The following is an 8,017-nucleotide window of genomic DNA, read 5'->3' as shown; positions in this document are numbered from 1 at the left end:
ACAATGCAGACCGACATGGTTTAGAATAAGGTTATCGGTATTGGAGGTCGACATCTTTTGGATTTGGCATCGACAATTGTTTTTGATAGTCCTGTATTTATGTTATCTAGCCGACATGTATATTGACATTGTAATTATCTTTGTAAGTTGACATAAGGCATGATAAATTGTATAGGGTATATAGGTCATTTGGATTAGATCATTTTGAAAAAGATAATGATGATAATGATGCGAATATGGATGGATAAAAGATGTGAAATATATGAGAGAGATTATGTAGGAAAGGATATTTTTGTGAAGGGTTATTCCGGTAAAGGGTTTAGGGTTTCAGAATGGAATAGACAGAGCTTAACTAGAAATGTATTTAGGCATTAAAGATGCTATCTTAGTAGTTCATTCATTTCTCTAGATTGTAGTCTAGATTTATATGTAGTTAGTGAGGATCCTTTTGTGATTGAGTAGTGTGCTTTAGGCTATAAGCCTTCCTGCAAGTGCAAGCCCCTATATTTTGTAATATCTCTTCATATGGCCAGTGGATTGATATTGTGGGTCACAAATCCCATCGTGGTTTTTCCTCTTTGAGGTTTTCCACATATAATTATGTGTGTTATGGTATTCATTTATGTGATTGGCTTATTGGTTGCTTTACTTCTTTCAATTCTATATGTATCGGTATACTGGTTGGTGTATGAATGCTTTAATAAGGTTAAAATTGATTATACTAGTAGAACACTAATTCACCCCCCCCGACCTTCTCAGTGTTCTTGGATTCCAACAATTGGTATCAGAGCCTTGTGCCTCAGAGGAAGTTTAATAGCTTGAGGAAGATCTTGAATCCATAATCTATGGATATGGGTTTGGAAAAGCAACTTGAGATGGCACTAGAAGATTATGATGCTGAAAGGATAAAGAACTTGAAGTTACAAATGAATTGAATTCTTCTTAGGAATTCATTCTTGTCCTATAGGAGAGGCTGTCATCTGTTCAAGCTAGGAGGAAGGAACTTTTGCAAAATCAAGATGATGAAGAGAAAGATGAACTTAAGGAATAGTGTTAGAAGTAGAGTTAGGAGAACATCGTTATGAGAAATGAAATGCAAGCTATAACTATGAGAATGTCTAAGGAGATTGGAAAACCGATAGAAAAAGGAAGAAAATCTTGTTGTACCTCTGAAGAACAAATTTGAAGAATGTGGTAGGTTGGTTCATGAGAATGATATGTTGAGAATTGATTTAGTACAATCCCAAAGTAATGAATAAGAGCTTGAGAGGCAAATGATAATTCTAAGAGATGATCTAACTATTGCAAGTGAGTATAAAGAAAAATTCAAGATTAGTTCAACACAACTAGATGAGTTGTTGAAGAGACAAAGGCAGAATGGAGATTCCAGTGGACTTGGATTTGAACAAGGACAATGTTCCAGTACTGCTACTAAAGATCAAAACCATAAGGCACCAGTAAGGTAGTTTAATGCTTATAAATTTAATGGTAGATGCTTTGTTTGCAATAAATTTGGTCACATGGCTAGGCAATATAGAAAAAGAGAAAATCAAAATAATAATTCTACTCCCGGTCAATGTTCTAAATGAAATAAGAATGGTCATAAAACATAAGATTGCAAAATGAATGTAAAATGTTATGCATGTGGAAAATTTGGACATATGGCTAATCAGTGCAGGTCAAGTAATTATACTAGTTTTAGCAAAGAAATTCAAAAGAACAATGTTACATGTTATGCATGTAATGAGGTTGGACATGTTGCTAAGTTCTGTAGAAGCATAAATCCACTAGTTGGTAATGGAGGATTAAATGAGAAAGGGAAAGAAAAGGTTAATGAAATCCAACAAGATCATACCTAGAGATGGGTCAGGAAGATTGAAGATCAATCAACAGATGGGAATGCACTGGTTACTTATTTGGTAGAGGAGGTTGCTCCTGCACCAACAGAAAGCTCATCTAGTAACTAAGGTAGATGCCTTAGGGGAAGGCAAAATTCATGAAGATGTTGCATATGCTCCGAGAAGAGGTTCTGGAAGATGTTCGATACATTGGAGATGCTTATTCAGCATGGAAATGTTTGTTCGATATCCGGTACCTTTCATTGGAAGTCATTGATGTCAATGAAAGATTAGGGTTTTTTCTTGAAGGATAAAGGTTTAATCTACTTCATTTTTTATCACCTTTCATTCAGAGTGATTCAGATCGATTGAGAGTGATTTAGTGCGATCAGATATCTTCTTGAGAGATTTCACTAGTGATTGGAAAAAGTCTTTAGGGTTTTTCACTGACAATGATTCACATGTATTTATCTTCAATCATGGAAGCAGGATCATCATTTGTACCTATCTTTGTTGCAAATCCGACTGTAGTTTAGGTCAAGGATCCTCCTAGGCCAACTTTCAAGCAATATCCGCATGTGGCTACCCTGGATGATTCGGTTGGTGCTTTTTCCTGTATGTCAAAGATGTAAGAGCTTACATCTATTATCATATTGAGGATTTGGGAATGACTGATATCAAGAGCATGTACATGAATGAGGTAATGGGAGATTATGGAAAGGTTAAAACTAAATACAAGCACATTGAGGATTTAGGGTTTACAGATATTCTGAACATTCTAAAATTCAAAGATAAAATCGTTAGGTTTGTTTTGAATAGAGTTCATGAAGATTTTATCTGGTTAGATAGACCATATAAGATTACAAAGGAGGCCATTAGGGAAATCACCAGTTTACCACAGGCTAGGCAACGTCTGGATAAGAAGGTTTCTAATGATCATGTCAACAATATTATCGACACAAATTTAGATAGGAGATCTATGAGAATCAGTACTATCATCGACACAGACATCAGATTTGGTAGTATGGTCATCGGTTACAAGGTAACTCAATCAAACTGACTGAATTCTGTTTCTAGCTTCTGCATTTTCACAACTTATAAGATGATGAGAGAAAACAAGAAATCGGATCTATGTGGTTGGATGTTGGATGAACTGTTGATAAACTTAGAAAAGATTAAAGGAGAAAAGAAAGGGACTTTTCGATATGGTAACCTAATTATATGTTTAATGCTATTTTTCGTCAATGAGACTCCTATTTTTTGGAAGAGACAATGGGCATTTGATATCCCGGTAGGGATGCAACTAAAATAGTCAATTGTTACATTAGGTAGTTAGAGAGATGACAAAGTATGGGGTTATTTTAAGGCATTCCAGAAGGCTATGAATTCTAGAGAAAGGATTCCTAAGAACATTGTTGAGAAATACTCAATTGCAATATGCTTCATGGTGAAGAAAGATGAAACACTCACAAAAGAGGTCAAACCCCAGAAGATCTGGATTGAGGAGATGGGCTATGAAGTTGATACACAGATTTTAGATGCTTATGCAAAGATGTTGATTGATGCACCTATTGATGAAGTTGAGAAACCCTGTGGTACTACTAAGAAGAAGACACAAGAGATTGAAACTGAGTTCAACTAGAAGAAGATAGAGAAGAAGTAAGGAAAGGCAAGTAAATTTGTTGAAAAAGTCTCATAGGACATCAAAGCATTGATTGATGCTATCTCAGAGAAAGGTAGAAAGAGAAAGGAACCATAAGTATTCATTAAGCCTATTGCAGCACAATATGCATCTAAAGATGACACACCCTTGGCTTTCATAATGGTAATAAGGCAGAAAACAAAAGAAAGCAAGGTAGAGGCTAAAAAGCAACCGGTTAGGAAAGTTACATTCAAGTTACCGACACAAAAGAAAGCTCCAAAAGAAAAACCTTCCACTCCATCCAGTACTGGAAGAAGGAAGAAAAAGGGTGGCATTGATCTGGCAATTGAATCTGGTAATGTAACTATCATTCCACCAAAGACTTGTGCAGAGTTAGTTAATGAGATTACTAAGGAAGGCATGTTAAAGAATGTACAACTTTATTATGAACATTTAGAGGATGATGAACACAGAGAGGTAGAGGAAGTAGTATTGTTATATTTGGATATTTATAATAAAGCCTTGATAGAAATTGAAAACCAAATACTGATAGAATTGTATGACATGTTAGATGTTAGGAGACTATTAGCAATGCAAGAGGACAAGCATATAAAGATTCAAGAGTTGTTATATGTTTGTGTTTCTATTGCTCCAGTGGAGATGGATAGGACACTTGAGGTTGCAGATAGGAAAATCTTTAACAACAAACATAGAATAATTAGTCTTATGTTAGGAAGAGTAAATGAGATAATCAAGGAGACCAACAAGGCATGGGTTAAGTTATTTTAAGAGAACCATGGTTTTTATACTTCATTGGAATTAAAAAAAAATACTGCAAACATCCCAGTTGAAGGAAAATGAAAGGGTATTTTGGGTACTTCACCCTCAATTTTGAAAAACATTAAGATAGTGGAAATTAAGCCCTTGGTAAATACAAATGTATAGACAAATATTGAGATATCGACAAATACGGAGAGTGTAAAGGCTAATGATGTACAAGATACTAATGTTGAGGACAATAGTCCTCTAGATACAAATGTACAGGATGAGGTTATAGTTCCTAGGGAGGAACTGACAGTTACTAAGACTGCATCAAGTGGCGAAGCCACTGGTGCAAGTGAGGAAGCTATAAAGGAAAAATAATTAGAGGAGAAGAAAGAGGAATCCGACGGGGAACCGATAGTGAGTCCATCATTGTTGTCAATTGACACCTCACAGGTTGAAAAGAAAAGCATATCCGAGATGAGTCATATTGAACTAATGATAATGGTTGCACAGAAAATGATGAAGGAGGGATCTATGGATAAATGGATTATTGAACTAGTCCTAGAGTGCAAGATTGACAGAGAAGCGAGCCCATTTGACAATCTTAAGACAATTATAAAGCACATTTCAAAGGATTTTCAATCCTTGCAATAGATATCAAATCGACAAACACTAGAGAGGTTCACATAGGCAAAAAGAGCTACATTTGATCAAGTGATTGAGTCTAAGAGGAAGAAGATTAATGAAAAGTTAAAATTGATAGACAAATATTTAAAGTAGTGTACAAATATTTACAGAGTATGTTGTAACACAAATGTTCTTACATTTAATTTGGATAAGAAGATTAAGGAATCTCAGGAGAAAATTGTAAGTGTAGCCAATTCTTTTGATGGATTGAATTTATTGACTACATCCATTGATGGTCAGATTTTCATTTTGGAAGCCCAAATTTCTGTTCTTGAGAAAGAAAAAGACAAAATCATAAAAAAAGCCAGAAGTCTTAGAGGTTTGGTGAGTCCCCGATTGGATTCACTTAGTGTACATAAGGAGTGTATAGATCTGGTTGGTAAGCCCATACTGACAGAGTTAAATGAGAAAGAGTCATTTGCGCATATGATAAATGGACTTGTATCTATTTTGACACTTTCAAATCTAGTTGGGATAGTTATCTTGAGATATTGGAGAAGGCATATCAAGATATTTTCAAATATATTAAGATCTGGTAAGGTATTTTTGGGATATTCATTGTACAATATCTTTCATTCTTCATCCCAGTTTTGGATTTTTGGTATTCTTTTTGGAATTTTTGACGGTATTGATGTCAAAGGGGGAGAGATATTGATGTGAAAAAGAAAAAGAGGGAGTTGTATACATTAGGGGGAGTATATAGATGGAAAACTAGGGAAGTATGGAGTATTTTGTATTGATGGATATTCAGCTTAGGGGGAGCATGCTCAGGATGAAACCGACAGATGAAACCATAATCATTTTTCACATGAGTGTTGCCATCAATTCCAAAGGGGGAGATTATTGGCAATCGACACTCAATTGGTTGGTTTCACTATGTTGTCATTGATGGCAACATGGTATCTTGTTCTGACTTCATGTTTTGGTTCAATTGTGTACTGACTGGCACTTCATAGACACTTCACTGACACTGACACCGACACCGACACCAACACCTGCAGGATGGAAGGATTTATTTGGTTATTGACAACGCAGACTGACATGGTTTAGAATAAGGTTATCAGTATTGGAGGCTGACATCTTTTGGATCTGGCATCGATAATTGTTCTTGATATTCATGTATTTATGTTATCTAGCTGACATGTATATTGACATTGTAATTATCTTTGTAAGCTGACATAAGGCATGATAAATTGTATAGGGTATATAGGTCAGTTGGATTAGATCATTTTGAAAGAGATAATGATGATAAGGATGCGAATATGGATGGATAACAAATTTGAAATATATGAGAGAGATTATGTATGAAAGGATATTTTTGTAAAGGGTTATTCAGGTAAAGGGTTTAGGGTTTCAGACCGGAATAGATAGAGCTTAACCGAAACTGTATTAAGGCATTGAAGATGTTATCTTAGCACTTCATTCATTTCTTTGGATTTTAGCCTAGATTTATATGTAGTCAGCGAGGCTCCTTTTGTGATTGAGCAGTGTGCTCTAGGATGTAAGCCTTCCTACAAGTGCAAGCCCCTATATTTTGTAATATCTCTTCATATGGTTAGTGGATTGACTTTGTGGGTCACAAATCCCACCGTGATTTTTCCTCTTTTAGGTTTTCCATGTATAATTGTGTGTGTTATGGTATTCATTTATGTGATTGGCTTATTGGTTTCTTTACGTCTTTCAATTCTATATGTATCGGTATACCGGTTGGTGTATCCATACTTTAATAAGGTTAAAATTAATTATATTGGTATAACACTGATTCACCCCCCCCCCTTCTCAGTGTTCTTGGATTCCAACACTATTTTCTCCTTAGTTTTGGGGTTTAATTTGTGGGCTTTTTCTTCCCCCTCGTTTTGTTTTGGTTGGGATTTTGTTACAAGTTGTCAAGAGAATGATCTGATTGTTTTTTCTCATCAATTTTGGCTTAGGGTTTTTTTAAATTTTTTGGGCCATTCTTAGTTGTGTTAGTGCCCTATGGTTGCGAGATTGTGTTGCTTTACCCTTGTTCCTTCTCCCTTTGACTCTTATGGAGGGGAAGTCATCTCCTTTAGAAGTGGATTTTGTAGACGTCTAAAAATGGTCAATGCTTGCTGAGTCATACTTTAACATTTGTGCATTGCCTCATTTTAGGTTTTTGCATCATATTAACATTTCTCCTATGATTCGCACTTGGTCTTTATCATTTGTGAGCATCGAGTCCTTCTTCTACATTCTTCATTCGTCTCGCTTTCGAATTTGGTCTTGTCGACAACAATCTTCAGTCTTGATTTTGGTCAATCTTATTTTGTCGCATCAATGTGCGTGCTTATTTGTCATCATTTTGGACATCATCAATCCTAATTAGGGTTCTTGTCCTCTTATCAATCTTGTCATCTTGTGATCGATTCATCATTGATCCTTGTCCCCTGATCAAATTGTCATTAATCTTGTCATCTTGCGATCGATTTTGTCATTGATCATGGTCATTTTCAATCTTGTCATTTTGCAATCTATTTTGTCATCAATCCTTGTCCTCTTGTCAAATTTGTGATCGATTTGTCATCGATCGTCGTTGTCTTCTCAATTGTGTCAATTTGGATCAATTAGTCATTGTTCCTCGTCAATTGGCACCTATCAATTTGGTCTCTTTATCAATCTTGGTCAGTTTGTCAACCAATCTCAATCGTTCATCAGCATTGGTCATTTATCAAGTCAGAATCATGATCAAATCAAATCAACATCAATTATCTTCAATCATGACCTAATTGTCATCCTTGCATTGCTAATTCATCTTCTAGGGTTTCATGATTTAATCATTTAACCTTGTTTGTCATTTCTCCCTCTAGGATTAATAAATTATTTATTTATCCTAAGTCTTCGTGTCACAATTAAATGTTCATTTAATTGGCTAATTATTCCTCTTTTTGTGAATTAATTAATAAATGACAAATTATTAATTAATTTACCTAATTTCTCCTAATTTCTCCCAATTTCCTAATTTTCATCAATTTCTAATTCCAAATTTCTAATTTCCTCATTTTCTAATTTCCTAATTTCTAATTCATCTAATTTCAATTCTCTCCTATTTTTCTCCTAATTTCAT

The sequence above is a fragment of the Cryptomeria japonica genome, chromosome 7, assembly GCF_030272615.1.
Source record: "Cryptomeria japonica chromosome 7, Sugi_1.0, whole genome shotgun sequence".
Taxonomy (NCBI): Eukaryota; Viridiplantae; Streptophyta; class Pinopsida; order Cupressales; family Cupressaceae; genus Cryptomeria; species Cryptomeria japonica.
The sequence above is the reverse complement of the archived record's forward strand: the minus strand, read 5'-3'. Positions refer to the sequence as shown.